Source organism: Cyanistes caeruleus, chromosome 1 (assembly GCF_971803275.1).
Source record: "Cyanistes caeruleus chromosome 1, bCyaCae1.hap1.1, whole genome shotgun sequence".
Lineage (NCBI taxonomy): Eukaryota > Metazoa > Chordata > Aves > Passeriformes > Paridae > Cyanistes > Cyanistes caeruleus.
Genome location: NC_141701.1, coordinates 82,925,073 through 82,944,814, shown reverse-complemented (window position 1 = coordinate 82,944,814; position 19,742 = coordinate 82,925,073). Strand labels below are relative to the sequence as shown.

Here is a 19,742-nt window from a genome sequence, read left to right as displayed (position 1 = left end):
TGTCACTTTGAGACACAAATCACAGTCTTGACCTCTTCATTACTAAGTGTGATTGCTCTGACTGGTCTTTTGTCTGAGCATTTTCTAAAGGCTTTGGTTTCCCTCTAAAACATGATGATTTTGAAATCTAAGCTTTGACAAAACAGAACTGTGATCTCTCAGCTCTGGTATTTGGACTGCAAGCCCTAGGATGGAGCAGTATGCTCCATGTGTTTGTACTGGAGGGGGATTTGCATATTACCTAGCACCTGCAGGCACCTCTAAACCACAGATTATAACTAATAACAGAAGTTTTACCTTTGTCTGGTGATTCAGTCTCAGAAAACTAAACCTGATGTATTTCCTCAAGAACTCAGATTCACTGTGTGGACAAAAGTTACGAAATCCGTGTTGCATCAGCAGACTCAAAGCTAAACTGAAACACTGCTCTTATTAGGTATATAATCTCATCAGATTGTGAACATTTGGCTTTGGCAATGGAGTGTCCAACAGTGGCAGAAGTTGTGCTAAGGCTGGACACTTATCCCACCCCATCTCTGCCTCCTTTTTCACCCAGACTCACTTGGCTGTGCTGGCAGCACTCATTTACTGGCACCAGTACTGCACAAGTTTAGGATAAAGGAGCACCATTTTCTGCAGTCCTATTCCTTAAACATTTATTGTCACATCTGTGATTTTTTCCTGGTTCCAGGGTTTTATATAAGGCAGGAGCATTGAGGTTATCTGATCAACTGTTGTTGACAATACCCCACACATGGCAGAGGACAAGAGGATAAAACACTGTAAACATTGTGAATGCTGTGTCTTCCCCCTTTCCCTTTTTATTTCCTATAAACATCACTGGAGAAGAATGTACTGCAAAGTCATAAATAAAGTATACTTGTCAGAAGCGATGATCTTAAAATATTCTAACGGTTTGTTTGTGTTCTCTCCATAAATTGTTTATTGGTCAGTATGGACAGAATTTGCAAATGCACCCTCCTTTGCAGTTCACTGATATTATCTCCATTCTAAATACTTTCATCTAGTATTAAACTTAAAAAAACCCCCAACTTTCTACCCTTTTTTCATTGATGAGAAATTTTCTAATACTGAACATTCAATTATGCAGCATTATGTTACCATGTGTTTCTTATCCTTAAGAAAATGGTGACCATTAAAGAACTGTATGATTTTTAAAGTTATTATCAGAGGTAGGGTAATGTAGTTGGGGTGATGCTTTCTTGAGTGGTCTCCATCTACACAGTAAAGCAAATATAAATAGAAAAATGTCTGTAAAAAATAAGTTTCTAATTTGTTTTTTTACTTCCCTGTGTCATGTGAAGGTTCTTCGAGTAACAGGCCAACACTGTGAAATGGTACCCTGGTGAGAAAGTTATTACAGAAAGTTTATCAGGGCAGTGATTTCAGTGTCTGAATAGCCCTTGAACATACAGGACAGGAAAGATCTCTTTAGCCTGAGATGACACCAACCTTTAACACAGAAAACAGACATTCATCTAACTCTCCTGGAGCCCTGCAAAGCAGGGTGGTCTTCCAGTAAAACAATCATCCTGCATAGGGTGATATTTTAAATCAGAAATTAAGTGGTTCAGTTCTCTCTAGATAGTTCCTAAAGATGTAAAAAAATACCAGTAGTCTTAAAAATGCTTTTAAATGCATGTAATGGTTTATAGATTGGCTATTTACAGCTAGTAAGTCAAATCTGTTATGACATTTGGTAATTGCCTCTTCAATAAATAACTTGATAAGTTCCCAGAGAAAAGAAGGCAATTTATCTCAAAATAAAAACAGTTTTGGTCCACCAACTCTTTGAGGACAATTTGGTAGGTAACTGTAACTACATGGGGAATTTGGATGCTCTGGGATCATTAAAAATAATGGGAACTTAAGTGTCCAGATCCTACAGCAGTTTCAAAACTCTTATCCATGCTCTCCTGGGACAGCTACCTTTTGCCCACTGCAAAGGTATTAACACTTAAATACTCAGAAAAGAAAAGGAACAAACTGCATAAAATCCCAGTGTCAGATGGTTATCTATGAGCATTTTACTGATGTTTTACTAAATTGACGCAATGAAGAAGAAAACAGAACACCTTAGAATGTATTTTTGATATTGTAACTATTGACATTTCAACAAAACAAGGACTTGATAGCCAAAGGGTTCATTGGCAACAGGATTAAAGTGACAACAAATTTTAATGAGAATGCTTTTTTTTGAGGCTAGGAATTTGTAGTAAAAAATTAACACCTACCTGTCACACAAGCATATATGTTTGTTCTGCATAAACACCTGTACAGCCCAGTAGGGGATTACAGGGGTAATGCAATGGAGCTCTTCCTCCCAAGGGTGAGAAACAAATGAGGTGGAGATAGCAAACAGTAGTAGGGAGAAGTTATTAGCTATACTGGGTATCACTGCTGTTAGTGATTCATTGCCTCACTAAGAATCGCCTATTTAGCAGGCTGTAATACAAATGAGCCTTTAATGGGAGCCCCTTCTCTTGCGAAGAGCAGCAGAAGAGCAGCAGGACAGAAAACGAGGGCACTTGAGGAGCTGCACGGGCCAAACAGGCAAGGAAAACAGACAGGCAGAGACTGACAGCTCAGTGTTGAGCTGCTCTCTTTTCCTTCTCTCCTTTGCTTCCATTATCACTTCTACACATTTGAATTTAGCATCCAGCTCCTTTGTCCTCCATGCTGAGATGTACCCTGGGCAGGGGACAGCAGGAACCCACCTGGAAGAGTGGATCCTCAACCACAGTGTGTTTAACACAGTGTCTTTAGCAGCACCACTGAACTCGCCCTTATGAGGATTCACCAACTCTATACCCCACTAAAAAATGGTTCAGACCAATATCTCTATACAATGGTTACATTTTGTATGTAACCCTAATATCTACAACACATTGCTGACAGATGCTTTTTCTTGGCATATTGATGACCTACAACCTGAAACCACCTGCAAATCCAGGAATATGACTTTTTTACCACCCCCCCCCCTCAAATATTCTTTACTCACCCCAGAGACTTCTTGTGGGATCCAGATGCTGTTATTCCAATCTCTATCTGTTATCACAAACTCCTCTGCTTTCTGCCATGCTTGTTTACTACCCTATGGAACAGTTATTTGCCTTCTTTTTGTATTAGTCTCTTTCCAAGCCAGAGCCAAATTCCATTCTTGCCACCTATCAGATCAGTTCTTTTTTGTCTCTGTTACTCTGTGAAGACATTTGTCATTTCTTTCTGTCTGCCTCACTATACAAATCCTGTTTTCTTGCCCTCCTGCAGCTTCTTTCTCTGTTCAGTCTCCTCAAGGTTTTGTTGCTATTATCATCATTTTCTCTCAGCATGCTCTCTGTCCTCTTGAAGGCTGGTTTGACAGATCCTCTCTTGTCATCTGCTTGAAGGCTGATTTCAGCTCTTCCTTGCAGCACTCTGCCTATGTGCCTCCTCCGCTACAAGTGTTTAATGTGGAGCTCGTGCTACCAGAGCTGCTCCTCCTGGCCCTTCCTCCTGAGGAGCGTCTCCAAGACAGAAGGTGTACAGGGCTGTGGGCCACAGAGCCGGTCTGATAACGTCAATAGCTGACTGCTGCCTTTCCAGCAGGCCTGGCAGCCCTTCCCCTTGTCATTATCAAGGATGTGCACTAGTCTTTTGACAGGATCTCCTCTGGGTGTCCGTGGGGTGCCCAGAAAAGATGGCGTTTGACCTTGCTATTAGAATAAATTTACCAGCTTGTGCTCAGTCCTCATGCATTCTTTGCATGGAGACTGTCCATTTCCACATCTCTTTCTGAAGAGGACAGAGCAGCACCCCCTCTCAGGAGGTACGGTAGTTGTCTGCTGCATGCAGCCCTCCTCTGACATTGAAAGAAACTGTCCAGTTCAAACACAAAGGCACCACTGACACACAGTCTTTCCATACTTCCCTTTCTGGGAAAGCATTTTTCTGTCCTTCATAGGTCCTTCATGAGGCCTGCAGATTTCCTCTTTATTTCTCCACTCTCTTCTGTAAAAATGTATTTTTGCTCTGAAGCCTTAATATATTACACCTGCAGGTCAAGTAATACATAATATTTACTTTAATGGTTAATGTCCTCCAGATTATGCATGGATTGGAGGATGCTTGGGGCAAAACTTTATTTGAAGGGAAATACTTCTTTTCATTAAGGAAGCTCCCCTTTCAGAAGTCAGTCTTCTAGTTCACACAGAGAGTCACCATAACTTCACCTCTTAAAGCCTGTCTCTCCTCTTCAAAAGTATCTTAAAATTAAAAAAATAGACTAATTTCAGCAATGGGCTAGGCACATAGAAGGCACTCTGTAATCTAGTGAAGTACCTATATTATTCTTAAGAGATTTGCCAACTAGCGATCTACTACTGCTATTTTAATTTATGTTTCACTGTGATTGCAATTCTAAATTAAACTCATACAGGCAAGAAAATTTATAGTTAAGCCTTTCTGTCAATCCTCAACTTTCTTTGCAGTAACAAAGTGACATACTGCAAGGGCTCTCGACTATGTCTCACAATACCTAGGCATGTACAAAAGTTAAGTACTGTATTGGATTTGAGTGACAAGGTTTTGGTAGCTGTGGGGCTACAGGGGTGTTTCTGTGAGAGCTGCCAGAAGCTTCCTCCATGTCCACTACAGCCAATGCCCACTGGCACCAGGATGGACCCACTGCTGGCCAAGGCTGAGCCCATCAGCAACGGTGGCACCACCTCTGGGATAATTTATTTAAGAAGGGGAGAAAAAACCCTTGTGTAACAGCAACCTGAGAGGAGAGTGGGAATGTGTGAGAGAAACAGCCCTGCAGACATCCAGGTCTGTGAAGAAGGACGGGCAAGAGGTGCTCCAGGCACTGGAGCAGAGATTCCCCTCCAGCCCCGGGTGAAGACTGCGGTGAGGCAGCCCCTGGACCCCACATCAGAGCAGATGGATGCCCAAAGGTGGCCGTGTCCCCCATGGGAAGCCCATGCTGTAGCAGGCTCCTGGCAGGACCTGTGGATGTGTGTAGAGAGCCCACGCTGAAGGTAACCTATGCTGGCAGGATTTGTGATCAATCCTGCAGGGAACCCACCCTGGAGCACTTCATGAAGGACTGCAGCCATGGGAAGAACTCTCGCTGGAGGAGTTTATGGAGAACTGAGTCCTGTGAGAGGGACTCCATGCTGGAAGAATGCGAGGAGTCCTTCCCATGAGGAAGGAGAAGCAGTGACAGTGTATGATGAACTGACTTCAGCCCCAATTCCCTGTCCCCCTGTTCCACAGGGAGGCAGAGAAATTGGGAATGAAGTTGAGTCTGGGGAGAAGAGCTGCATAATGAATTAAACTGATTTCCTCAAGTTGAGTCTGTTTTACTGGTAACAGTAATTGGTGAGGGATATCCCCTGTCCTCAACTTGACCTGTATACTCATTGCATTTTTTCCTCCCCTGTTCAGCTGAGGGAAGGGTTAGAGTGGCTTTGGTGGCACTGGGGTCCAGCCAGGGTCAACATACTCCAATTACACAGATGCATATTTTACCTTTGATTTGCTAAAAGGAATAATGTAGAATAACTCAGCCATGGCATGCTCTCTTTCTGAAAACTCTTAGCACCTCTTGGGCTATGCTGACGGGCTTTGCATAGCTCACCAGGGCAGACCCTACACGTTTTGGTGAGTGCTTGCTCCATTTGACATCTGTGCAGAAGCAGGAAGGGCATCAGTCCTTCTGGTAAAAGTCAAATAATTTACAGAAAGGCCTTACTGAGAGGCAAATCCACATGTTTTTCCCAGGGGCCCCATGGCAGCCCTAGCCAGCTCTATTTCTTCCCTCTTTGGTGAGGACATGAACTAATAGCATGGGCACATTGAGCATCCCAATGCTGTCACTGCTAGAAAAAACAGAAGATGACACAGATGGCAAAAAGGAGAAAACCAAGAGGGAAATTCAGAAGGCAGCCCTATTACCCAAATAACTTTGTGTTTCACTGGTTCCAGCTTAAGCTTGGAGTAAGCTTGGACTGGTTGTGGTTTGGGGTATCAACCCCTGAATGCTCAGGTTTTTGAAGAGCTGTTACAAAGATCATGACAGTCAAAAGCTTTTAACATACAGAATGCATTTAGTAGTGTACCTTGAATTTATTTCTTAGCATATGAATTATACTTACGCTTTTCAAAGCAAAAGAAGTAGTTTAAAAATTGGAACTGCCTGTGACTGCATGAAATGCTCCTTTCATCCATTCATTCTATAAATGAGGACCCGAGTCAACTCCTTCACAACAGTTACGGTTTCTCAAGTCTGCAAACACTTTTCAAATGTGGGCTCTATCTTTTGGAATGCCATCAAGACATGCTTGCTAGTGTTGTAGCTGGTGAATTTTAAGTGTTTAGCTTTCAGATGAAATGTATGTAACTATGTTAAAAATGCCTCTGAAAAAAGTAGGTCTTATACATGCGTTGCTGTCAGTTTTCACAGTTCTATCCTTTTTTAATTACCCAAGGCATTCTGATTACAGAGCTACAAAGTAATCTATTTAAAGCTGGGTTTTACAGTGATCTAATGGGCACAAAAACCATATGGAATTAGAAAACATTTACTTCTCTTCCCCTTCTTCTTATATTGCCAAATATGTTTAAATCAAACTTGTTTTAAAAACAAATATTCCCAGGGTAAGGACTTTCATATCAACTTCTGGTTGTTTCTGTTGAATTAGAAACCTCTGGCAATTTTTTTCCTACTGAAATGTAAATGATGACATATCGTTAACTAGCAGCATTACACCACTAAAATACTAGGATGTGTCTTGCTTGCCTCAAACTTCCCTTTTCTTAAGTGCAATGCCTTAGAGGCAGCAGTGTTTAAATGGTACAAAGTACTCTACTAGCACCAGCCTGAATCTTTATTTCGGAGAACAAGCTTCACATTCTTCCCTGCTCGCACAGTATACGGGCATGTTCGGCTCCTCCATAAAACACACTCATACACTATTACTGTCTAACCCAAGGTACAGCACTGACATGACAGATTCATGTTCCCAGCTGTGACATAAGGGCTCTTTGGCAATACCACAGTGAAAGCCCTATTAAGAAAACATGTGCCGGACAATGCATCTGATGCAGTTAAATGCTATAAAAGATTTTCCAGGTGTTAATGAGTTGCACGAGTAGAATGAAAATGAGGGGGATCCGTGTGCTTGGAAATTCTCAAGGAGCAGGACTCAGGCTCTCAGAGAGACGGACAAACAGCGCTTTATGAGCACCGCTGGCCACGCTCTGCACCTGACCACGCGAGGTGATGAGCGACCCCGACTATTCACTGGGGGAACTGTTCATTGAGGATTGTTTGCATGGGAAAAGACAGACTTTCATGTCTTCCTGCAGTTTACTACATCCTTTTTACTTTGCCCTATTTGGAGAAAAAGCACTAGTTATCTTCCTCCTTTTAAACTATTTTTTTCTTTTTGTTCTAAAGAGAAGGAAATCATTATGCTTGTTGCTTTTTGGTTTTAGTTTTATGAGGGATTCAGCTTGACCCAGTATAGATAAGAAATTGTCATTTAGTCCACGTTAAAATATCACTACTTAGAGTTTATGTTTTAAAGGACAGACATAAACTCTGTTGCACACTTTGAAACAGCAGTGGTTGAACTTTTTCAAGGCAGTGCTGAGGCCTAATACACATTCCTTTAAGATATGCATAAAATCCTATCTATGGGCTTCCCTGAGAATTTCAACCACTGATACTTCAGAGTATGTGCATATGTTATTTTGCACAGCAGCTACCTACAGGAGAATTGTTTATTCATATAATCCGTTGACTTGATAAAAGTATGTGTGAATTTTATGGTTACTCTCCTTGAGGAGATAAGTTTTGTTTCATCTACATATGACAGGTACAGTGAGGGAAGGCTGCAATGCAGATTTTTCCATGCTGTTCTGACCACAATCTCAGGCTTAATCCTGGCATACAACTGTATCTAGGGAAAAAAAAAAAAAAAAAAAAAGATAATTTTGTCACCATGCTAATTTCAGCCTGATTTTCTGAAAAGGGGAAACTCCCAGGAATATGAGAACCAATGGAGTATCTCCTCTCAGAAGTTATTTTAGAACCACCCCATTTTATTTCCCACAGAAAAGTCAGTATTATTTTATCTTTCATTTCCAATCTAATATCACAAATTGTCTACCCACTCTTCCCTCGCCCCGTCTGAGTTACTTAAATTAACTTGGAGCACTAAATTTTCTTAAAGGTGTAAGAAGACTATAAGAGAGAAGAGAGAGAATAAGCAAACCAGTGTAATAACACATTGACACAGATTCTTGAAATTAATTTCTTAAGGGTTAAATTTCTCTGGCTTGCCAGGTGTTCTGTGCAAATGTTGCATTCACACAATGTAGTGCCTGACCATTTAACCATATGTCAAACAATCTTTGCCATGACAACCAGATGTAGACATTGCCATGGAATGAAATTATCATTTTATTAATTACCCTTTAATTAGTTGATACAGGAGAGAACATGCAGTAATTTAGTCATAATTGGCCTGACTGAGACTCAATACTTAAAGGGATGGAATCTGTTTGTGAGACTACTTGTTATGAATAACAATTATGTCTGTGACAATGCAATTTTATTATGAAGATGTACTATGCATTTCAAACAGTATATAAATTAGTATTAAGGATAGGTATAAGATAGTATCCAGGATTCTAGCTACAGTTTGATGGAAAATATTTTCCTTATTTAAAAGTGTGTAATCCTCTGTGTATTTTGCTACACGCTATAACAATGCAAGGAGGACCCCTTACCAAACTCACTGTGATGAGCAAAGTGTGTTCTCAATGCATTTTATTATAGAAATGAGGAGCCACTTGCACTTCAGACTCTTCTCAAAATATTTTTATCAATCTTCAAATTACTCTAGACTTTAACATGGTATTTGTGCAGGGGATACACCATGCCAATTTTTTGAAATACTTTTTGACAAAACATTGTAATCAGAAACTTGAGCAGAGTCTCTTATATGGTCACTTGTCACCACACTTTTTGAATTTTTGTAAAATGTGGAATATCCCTAGATTTCTTAGACTACATAGGTGCAAATAAAGTTAGCAGCATCCCCTTCTAGACTGTAGCAAGAAGACATTCTTTCTGCACAGATTGTTGTTAAATCAGGGGTAGTCTTCATAGACTGAGTATTGAGTATCACTGCAGTAGGACAGAACACATTCACCAGCTTAGTAAAAATCCTTGTAAAGTGGATCTTAACATTTGGCCCTTACATACCCAGTTGTTAAGAGATGTTTTTGCCATTCTGGAGCTATCATTCTGTCCTTGCTCCTCTAAACTCTATAACCTGAGAGAAGACTGCAGTGTTTTATATTAGTTTTGTACTCTTAGATGGACAACATGCCTCATGTTTTTGCCTCTTGTCTTCCCACAAAAATCTCTGAAAGTGCAGGTCAAAACCTTCAGCAAACGCAGCTTCAAAAAAATCTAACAAACTCTTTTACTTTTCAGAGCTGAATGAGAGCTCCCTCCTGTTTTTTCTCATGATGGGTATCTCCTAGTTTTCTGCATGTGCAGCGACAGAAATTATACTTAACTGAATTACTTTTAAAACCTTGCCCAATTACAGCATGTTTATTTATTCCTTTATGATGGATGTGCAGCCTGTATCGATGTCTCCAGGCAAAATGAGTCTTTTGTGTAACTGTTGTAAGGTCAAGGAAGTTATACGAATTATAAACCTGTTTCCTTTACAATTAGACTTTGAGAAATCCTTCCACCTTGCTTAAATGACTATGGACTGCTTTTGAAGTTGGTTTTTCTTTTTCCTTTTAAACACAACATCCTTCCATCCTTTCTGGTGGTTAATTCACTATTATGCTTCTTTAGCACAAATGTGTGTATATACATATATATGTAAAAATATGCTATGCAGGAAAGCAAAACACCTTTTGCCTAGGGTGCCATCTTCCAGTTAATATCAATAAGTAATATTCTGTTGCTTATATGTGCATCTTGCTCAACAACTTATCACCACCTCCAGTACAAACACTCGCAGGTTGTATCTTCCTGCTGTGTCACAGGGAATAGCTAACACAGTGTAACAAGAGATCATTTCATTAGATTGCCATGAAAGAATCACCTCTGCAAGGAACTTGAGCTGAGCAGGGACACAATCACAGTGTTAAAAACTCAAAACAGTTTACCATTAAAGCCTTGTGTGACTGCTTGAGAAATGTCTTAGAGCAGCACAAAAGCTGGCACCATTAGCTTTCATCCCTGCTGAGTTGGCAATAAAGTGCACACATAAGTAAAATGCATTAATTGGTATTAGTCAATGTAGTTAAAATGTTCATTCTCCAGGCATCTTCAGATACCATTTCCATAAAATAGGATTTCTTTAAGTCTCATAATTTGATTTTGTCCAGCCCAAAATGATATTGACACAGTGGCAGCAAAAGCACAATTACACCCCAGCTTTACAAAGGTGCTCTATCTAAATAGACTGAGACCCACGTGCTCCCAGTCTCTCTCTCTCTCTCTCTCTCTCTCTCTCACACACACACACACACACAGAGAAAAAAAACAACCCACATAAAAAAAAACCTGCGAAAGAGGAAAAAGTGATGCATTTTCCTATCATTTTCCTATTCCTATTTTTCCTCCCTTTCCCCCGTATTTTTCCTACTGTGCACTACTGATTACTGCACTTTAAGATCAGAATGAACAATTAACTGCCTAATTATTCCGGTCACACCAAGCCACAATGAAATCTTTATTCAGTGTTTACAGCAATCTTTGGCAGAGACTGTCTTGCTGTTTTTAAACCAAGAAGAACTGCTCCCTTTGGCTCCCTTCAGCATCAGCTGCCTGGGTTTCAGAGCTGGATGCCAATAATCAGCCTCCTTTTTCTCTTCCAAAGTGGCTATTTTTTTTTTTTTTTTTTTTTTTTTTTAAAGGGTGAAAAGACCTATTCTCATCAACTCCCCATATATTCTGCCTGATTTATGTCCCAGCCACTGGGTCTCTTCCTTCCGTATCTTTTACCATTTGTGTCCCCCCGCACCCCCTTCCGCGCCGCTCCCGCAGCGCCCGCCGAGACCCGGGGCCCCCGGACACCCCCGGAGCCCCCGGACACCCCCGGACACCCCCGGACACCCCCGGACACCCCCGGACACCCCCGGACAGGGGGACGCTTCTTCCTCGGGAGCCCCGGCGTGGTGGCGGGAGGCGGGGGGGGTGGATAATTTCCAGCTCCGTCTGTACAGCATCCACGCACATCCACACACGCACACCTTCTCCCATAGTTTTTTCTCGTACTGCCGAAAACCCGGAGGAGGCTCCCGGCCCCGGGAAAGTTGGAGGGAGGTGCTGCATGCCCCGGGCGGCTCTTTCTGCCCCGTCTGTGTGTCCCGCTCCCCTGTCCCGCTGGGCAGCCGCGCCGCCGGGACGCTCCGAGCCCCGCTCCGCCCGGCTCTGCCCGGCTCCGCCCGGCTCTGCCCGGCTCTGCCCGGCTCTGCCCCGCTCTGCCCGGCTCTGCCCCGCTCTGCCCGGCTCTGCCCGGCTCTGCCCCGCTCTGCCCGGCTCTGCCCGGCTCTGCCCCGCTCCGCCCGGCTCTGCCCGGCTCTGCCCGGCTCTGCCCCGCTCTGCCCGGCTCTGCCCGGCTCCGCCCGGCTCTGCCCGGTCCTGCCGCCGCGGAGGAGCGGGGGAAGCTTGTCCCAGCCAAACTCCAGAGAGACCCGCCGTGGGCTCGCTCCGCTCCCCACCGCCTCCTCCTCGCCGTCTGACTGCGGCTGGACAGACAGGGGGTGGGAAAAAGAGGTAAAAAAAAAAAAAAAAAATAATAGGAGGAAGAACTAAGATTAAGAGTATACTAAAGCCCTAAGGAGAAAAAGGCAGAAAAAGTAAAGGAGAAGAGAGGAAAAAAAAAAAAAAAAAAAAAGGAAAAAAGGAAAGGGGAATTAGAAGAAAGAAATAATGGAAACAAAAATAAAGAAAAATGAGAAAAGAAAAAGGAGAGGGAGAAAGAGGGGGGGAAAGGAAAAAAAAAAGCAGAAGAAAAAGTCCGCGACGGAGAGGTCGGGTTACCTTGCAGTGTGGAGGAGCTCCCGACTGCCTTCCTGGCGACGGGACTTCCCTCCTCGGCCGGGTGCGCCCCTCACATCCCCGCGCCCCCGTTCCGCTGCCGCGGAGGGAGCTGCGGCTCGCTCCTGTCTCCGGCTGCCGAGAGAGGCTCGGGCTGGGGGCGCCGCACGGCCGCGGGCGGAGGAGGAGGAGGAGGAGGAGGAGGAGGAGGCGGAGGAGGAGGAAGGAGCCCCGCGGCCGCCAGGCTCCCCAGAGCTGCCCGCGGGAAGTGGCCCTGGCTCGGCTGCCCGCGGGTGTCGCGGCGGGTCTGAAGCCGCCGCGGGGACCTGCGGGAGGCGATTGGTGCCGGGGAGCTGCGCCCTCCTGCGCCGCCCCCCGCCCTCCTTCCCGGGGAACCCCCCGCCCCAGCAGCCTCCCGGCTACGGGAGAGCAACCCCGGGTGTCCCCTCCGCAGGGCTGGTTACATCCCGGGAGGATTCCAAAGCGCACCGCATTGGCTGCGAGGGGATGGGCTGCTGAGGTGGACCAAAAGTCACACCGGAGAAGAGAAGCGGTCCTTTATTTAACTAAAAGGGTACGAAGATGAAAGCTGAATTTCTTTGGAAGGTTCGATTTTAGCTAATGAACATGCTGAGACTAATGTCAGAGTTACTTTTATGAGGGCAAACGGTAGGGCTTCCTGGAGGGTTTGTGTAAGACTTTGGAAAAACAACCAAATAATACAGGGGCTTTACATCCACGTTTAAAGCTCATTTTAGTGTTCATAAAAGCTGCCAGGCTTGCTGAAATACTCCCCATCCACAGAACAACAGCTGCAAAGGCAGCGGCAGGACAAGGCATCCTTTCTGCCGACTAATTTGTCTCGACCTTGACCTGAAGCAATCAGGAGGGCAGGTATTTCTTATTCACCATTCCCGTGCTAGCCTTCATCTTTCTGCACAGAATGGGAAGGCAGCAAACTTGCACCAACTTTGATGATGTGTGTGTGTGAAAAAGAGCGGGAAACTTGTCCACTTGGGTATGAGGAGGTTATTACACATCTAATAGCTCCCTGTAGTAATAACTCCTTTTTGCTGCCAGCACACAGCCCATTCCCTGTCTCAGTTAAATTGGCAAATCTCAAGCAACTCCACTAAGCAGAGCTGTGCCCCATCAGTCTGTGGCCAAGCCGGCGAGTGGCAGTAGGAGACTCTAAATCTCATTATCGATTGCCTGGGACGCTGCCAGTCCCTCAACAATTAGATCTGGAGATGAAGATTCAGATTGTACACTCAAGATTTGTTTTGGGTGGGTTTTTTTTTGTTTTATTTTTTTTCTCTCTAGATTTGCGCTAAAGATTATTTGCAGAACTAAGGTCTCAGTGGCTAGTTTTCTGGCCCTGCATTTTTCATATTGATCGTAAAATAGTCATTTCAGCATTACAGAAGAAAAAGGGCAGTCAGATCTCTAGAGAGAAGTTGTTGGAAGTTTGAATGCTGGCAAAGTGCCCAAAACAAATGATGAATTACAGCTATGATAAATGAATACTTGGGTGTGTTGGGAAGCCATACAATGTTCTCCCAGTTTCCTCTATTGCATGCTCATCTTTGAGCCCATCCTCAGGGTGATTGAACATTTTTAATGTAGCAGTTGGAGGAGGCAAGAATGGCCTTTGTCAGCACTACTGGTCAGCCACAGAGACTCAGCACAGTTCTGACAAAAATAAGTCAAAACGGACCCCTCTGTACCACTTTTCCCTAATACTAGGAAAGAATACTTGTACTAACTCTGTAATAATACTTACTTGTAATAATAACTCTGGAAAGTTATCAGAACAGCATTACTGCTTCGAGAAGGATTGCAAGAACAATGACCTCTTGCTAGAATTGAGCTGGTTACTGAATCAATGCACTTACTTCTTGTAGTATATACACAAATCTCCATTCCTTTGCTTCAACATAGTATACTTGGAATAAGTCTGATTGCAATCTTAAAGGCTAACTAGATGCTTGAAAAGTCTGCATTTCAGTTTGAGTGTAGTCTGTGAGTTTGCTTTTCTTCCCTGAAGTTGGATTGCAGTAGGGGGAAAAAGTCAGAATAAAATACATATGACAGCTTTAACAGGATGGCAACTCTAATGGATGTCCTTTGATTAGTGCATGTAACACAGTACCATGAAAATAAAATGCAGTACTGTCTACTGTTTATGATTTAGAATTAATACATAGTATGTCATGCAGTGCTCCAATGTGACACAAAAAAACACAAGAGAATTCTATTATACACAGAATAGCACTAGAACAATGCATTTAATAAATGAACTCCTCAGTCTCACATACACAGCCAAATGGGTTATCCAAACATATTTACTACAGCAGGTGTGGCTACACACTTTAAATTCTGTCTCATGTGTTGTCTTCTTTCACAGGGACATGATTCAGTAATGTGTCTGTAACCTATCTTTTCTGAGACCTGTGCTGCACAGTAAAATAGGAGGAACTTACATTTTCACTGTCTCATGCTCCCCTCCCCAGTACACAGCTGAATCACGCAATCTGAAGAGCGCTTTCCTGTGCCTCTGAAACTGGAGTTGAGAGAATGTGGCAGAGTGTGTTCATCAACTCACCTATCGCAGCATTGCATGTTTTCAACCACCAGGCTTTTTTAGGAAAAATGAGAGCAGGTTTCAAACATTCATATGCGAAATGCACATACAGCACAGGTGGATGATGAAGTGTCTCACCTCCTTCCTCAAAAACATGAAATAAAATTACAATTCTAAAATTAAAAAAAACCAGAATCTAACTGTTAAACTTTACGTGAACCAAAAAAATCTATTGCTGAATCTAGAGCATTTATTAAGCACAGTTGTGATTAAGTGTCCTTACGTGAAAGACATGAATCTTTCCTCTCCAATACTTGAAGTTCTCCCTACCACCATACTATACACAAGTCTAAAACCATACAGAGTAAAAAAAAAAAATATACTAGCAAATTCAGCGTGCTGAGTTGTTTTAAAATTTAGAGGCTTTCTGAGAGATGAAAGAAGCATTTTGCTATCACTGTTTGAACAAGAGAATTTTGTATGCTGCAAGGTATTTACACTGTTCTCCTACAAGGAAGACTTTGAAGATGAAGTATTATATATGGATATTGCTTATGTGCTCGTATAGCTTTCTGTCATGCAGGACTGAGACAAGATGTGAGTTACAAGTTACCTAAATGACAGAGGTGAAGGAGCAAGAGAGGACAAAGCAGAAAAACACTATTTTCCACTTTTATGTTATTGTATGTCATGCAACAGCTTTTATGTTTCTCTCTTATACCCCTGCCTCACTTTATCCAGCTCTGTTCATTATTTTTCTGACAAGAAAAGAGGGTTTGGATTTTGCAGGTGTGGACTGTGTGTGGTGTCACTTTAGAGGTGGCTAATAAGAAACACTCACTCTTTACAAATACTAGAGTGGTATATTTGCACCAAGAGATGTTGGAGGAATTAATATGATGGAATTTTTGTAGCACCTCTGTGACTTTTTAGAATACTGGGTGTTTATTTATCCATTAATTTGCTTTTGTAGTTAATCATGACCTAAACTGTATTGGTTTGTATTGTGCAATAAATCGTGGCTTTTTAAAATACAACATTGTTCAGGGCACTATAGAATCTATTTGAGAAGGCAAAAAAAGTGAATATTACCTAAAAAAAGATTCCATATGCCAAACAATAAAATGAATCCATGACCCAAAAGCAGTAAGTTTCCAAAGCAATAAAACAATATTGCACATTGCTGAAGAAGTGACATGGCAAGACAATGCATCTATAACAAGAATGGTGAAAGGAATATGTGCGGTCATAAAGTCACATCTGTCTCTGTAAAATGTTACTAAACCAGTAATAGGAATAGCTTTCAAGTTGTCATGTCCACAGGGAAGAATATCAGCTGTGCTTGCAGCCAAGAAAGCCCAGACTGTTCCGTGCCACAATGTTGAAACTCCTGAATGCTGTAGAGTCTGTTTAAAAACCATGTGTGCACACAAAATCCAGTGGAGAACTTAGTAAGATTTCAGCACAGGACACAAAGACGTGTATATGGCTGTGCCTGTTCTGCCACATGTACACAGATGTACCCCAGAATCTCTCATTCAGCAGGCTCCAAGACATAACTTTCTCTGTCACATGCATTTCTTTCGGCCATCACTCTCCTTTTCTTCCGAGGAACCAGTGATGGGTCCCCAGTCCTTCCTCAGGAGTAAGGCCTGATTTAAATCCTTCTCACTGGGCTATTGAGCTTACCACTGTCAGAAAAACTTTGTAAAGTTTTCCTTCTTCAGAAAAGAGGGATCCCCTCCCTCTTTGTTCTGCTTCATTTCTGTTTTGCCTTACTCAGTCACTTAATGGAGAGATTTATCTCCTCTCTTGCTTATGTAGGGTGGGGAAGGCCAATCTGACACTGCTTTATTCTTAGTCACTTTTTCTTCTATCTTAATTAAAGAAAACCTTATTCAAGCATATATTCAAATCTGGTAGACATCTGGAAATACAGTCTTGTTTTGGGCTACCTCCTGCTCTTTAAAAGAAAGTCTTTGTCTCTGCCACCTCTTCTTAAACTAAATTATCAGTTTATCATTTTGCTCTTGTTTTAGGCTATTTTTTCTTGGAAGACCTGTAGGATTCAGCATCTTTTTTCTCAATGGCTGTTCGTAAGGAAGAGATTAAATCGAATATGGACTTCTATTTCTGCTAAAAAGACCCTGACCGTGGTCTACTCCATCAGTGTCTTCAGTAATGTAATTTGTGGGCTGAAGTCACTGAGGAAAATACTCTCTTTTTCTCCTGCTGAGACATACATGAGCTTTTCCTTCACTCAAGCCTTTAAAACACCACAGCAGCGGCAGGGAATCCCAAGAGTAGGAGTCAACTTTACAGCTCTGGACCTTATTAATTTAGTTTGAAACCTGATTTCGTTTCAAGACAGCAGCAAGAAAGTTCTCTGAGTCCTTTGCACATATCAAAATGTCACCTCAGATGGAGGGCACCAGGAGACTTGCATGGCTGAAAGCCTCCGAGGGAGCTGCCAAGGAACTGCCATGTCATCTTGGCCTCGGCCTGGCCTCTCCCTCGCTGCACCATTTCATTTTTTTATTTTATTTTTATCAGGGCATGTGGAATTTCCAAATGAAAACAAATGAAAAATACACACAGCTGTATCATTACTACTCTACCTACTCTTAACAATTTTTCTCCCACAACATTTCAAATGGAATGCTGATGAGCAGATTTTCTGCTTTTCCATACATTTACTAAACCAATTTTGAATATCTCTAACTACACCACTTAGGTAAAGGGAGTGAATTTTTTGCTGTGGTATCTGTACCACAGGATATGAGGTGTGTACTATGGGCAAATCACAGGTAGCATGCTGACTGGTAAACAAGCAATTGTCAAATTGCTAGCTACACCCTTGTCTATAGTGAGAGAACTGCAGGTAATGAAGGATTGTCTTCTCACCATGCATGATGACAGGGGCTAATAGAAAAGAAATAAAGTGAAGAAGGAAAACCACTTCAGATGTCTCTATGTTTCTATGAATAGAAAAAGGAACAGGCTTCTATTGTCAGAACTTAAGTCAGTGACGTCTGTGCTTGAGCTGCTTTTCCTGCTTGCACTGAATGTCACAATACAAAATGCAGCATAACTCTGATTGCCCAGCACTGTTCATGTTCTCTCTATGAGAACTGAACAGGGATTTTTCTTCGAATATATAATTTACAGCTTGCTACAGCAATTCTGCAAAGTCAATACATAGCCTTAGCACAAAGCAGAGAATAAGGGCATTATGGAGAAAGAGAGAAAGATACTACATTGACAGAGAAAGATGAATTCCACTGCACAAGCACATTACAGGTTCCATTCAGAGGAATAAAATTACTCTTTTTTTCAAACAGAAAGTATTTTTCAAAATACATTTAATATGGTTATATTTAAAAAGATCTTGTGTGCAGCTTATATGTCACTACTGACAAACTCTGGCACTGAATTATCATATGACTACCTATTGTGCAAAGAAGATCTATTTATTGATTCAAGTCAAATGTATTTGCAAGGCAAGGTTTGTAGACACAGGTAATATTTTTTATTAGACCAACTTATTAGAATGAAAAGATGGATCAGGAACACAAGCCCTTTGCAGAGTAAAAAAGAGTCTGTTTTGTTTCCCCTAGGTGCTCAAACTGGCTACATAAAAGATGTTATTTCTCCTGGCGAACTTATCTGCTGTTACAATCTTAGATCACCGTGACTGTTACAATGCTGTTGCTTATGTAATTATAAAATACCTATCTGAGAACCTGGTTACTCCTTGGCATTATTAATAGTGTCTGACATGTTTTCACTACTGTATTGGGAATACATTTAGAAAAAATACTCTCCTGACCACCTGAAATAATCAAACTGGAGCCTACAAGTGTTGAGGAAGGGTATGGAAAACAATTTCCAGCCACAGGGTGGCTGTGTTAGATGTGGTCTGCTGGAAAGCAGACCCTTGGGCCTGCAGGAGGTATACCCTTCTCTCCTGTGGCTTACTTCTAGGGGTACAAAAAGAATTAGGCAGCCATCTGCCACCTTTCTATTTCCTTGAGATCACAGGCCTTGCTGGGAATGGCTTGGAGTCTTCTGAGCGGACCTTAGGACTGAGTAGGGAATAAATGAAAGATATGATCAAAGGTAAGGTTTAGGATTTTCAATGGGTGCTTGCCTTGAGCTTCAGAAATGCACCAGAGCTAATCAGTTTTCTCTGGGAAGGGAGCAGAGCATGGGAGATTGCTGGGGGACAAAAATGGGTGTGCTGGACATCTTTGCAGAAATGCCTCTGGGTGCTTTGAAGAACACTCCCTGACCTCCTGCAAGCACTGTGGTGGGAAAAATGTTGAGCTGTCAACTACATCAATTAAGAGAAGTTTTAGTCTCATCTCACCCCTTCGCAATCCCCACTGACAGGCAAAAATTGAACACATCCCTAACTCTTGAGGAGAGGAATCTATTTTGTAGTGTGCTGCAGGCATGATCTAGACAAATTGCACCTATATTTTATTTGAACCCATCACAATAGAACATAACAAGGCTTTTCAATTACCTCAACAAGCTACCAATACAACTTTATCATTTCAATTTTTCATCCGTTTCCTCCAACTCGGCATTTCTTCTATATATCACTGTAAATCTCATCAGTTCCAGCCCAGTTTAGGCTAATAAATTTCAGTTACCAGCTCAAGCCTAATGAAAAGGGGAAGTTTGCAGTGAAGAAAGACAAAGGTATGGGTTGTTGCCTCGGGGCTGGAGCTCACCTCTCCGAGCAGGGCAGTGGATGGGCTCATCCGTCCCCATCACCTCGGGGATGGGCAGGGCACAGGGACAGGCAGAATTCTCAAGTCCCGTTGCAGTCAGCAGAGCTGCAGGGTTGGGCCACCCCCAGGAACAGACCGGTTTGTCTGCCTAAAGCCAAATTTAGGCAACAGTTTGAAGCACACCGTGCCAGAGCACAGCCTTAGCTGGCAGAGGTAGAGCCCAAGCACAGAGCAGAGCTGTGATTCAGGACCGGGCAACGCATTTCACCCCAGTAACTTTTATGGTCTTGTGGTTATTCCTGTCTTCAAGGAGGAGGACAAGTTAAGCAGGAAA

The 19,742-nt window shown here is 42.5% G+C and overlaps 1 protein-coding gene across 1 annotated transcript in view; it reads right to left on the bottom strand.

The window, feature by feature from the left end:
* Nucleotides 1-12,474, bottom strand: part of CDH20 (cadherin 20) — a 118,792-nt gene extending 106,318 nt beyond the window's left edge. Inside the window, exon 1 of the mRNA XM_086899070.1 lies at nt 12,089-12,474. The gene's annotated coding sequence lies outside the window, so the exon portion shown is untranslated. The remainder of the gene's footprint in view (nt 1-12,088) is intronic.
* Nucleotides 12,475-19,742: the final 7,268 nt, after the last annotated feature.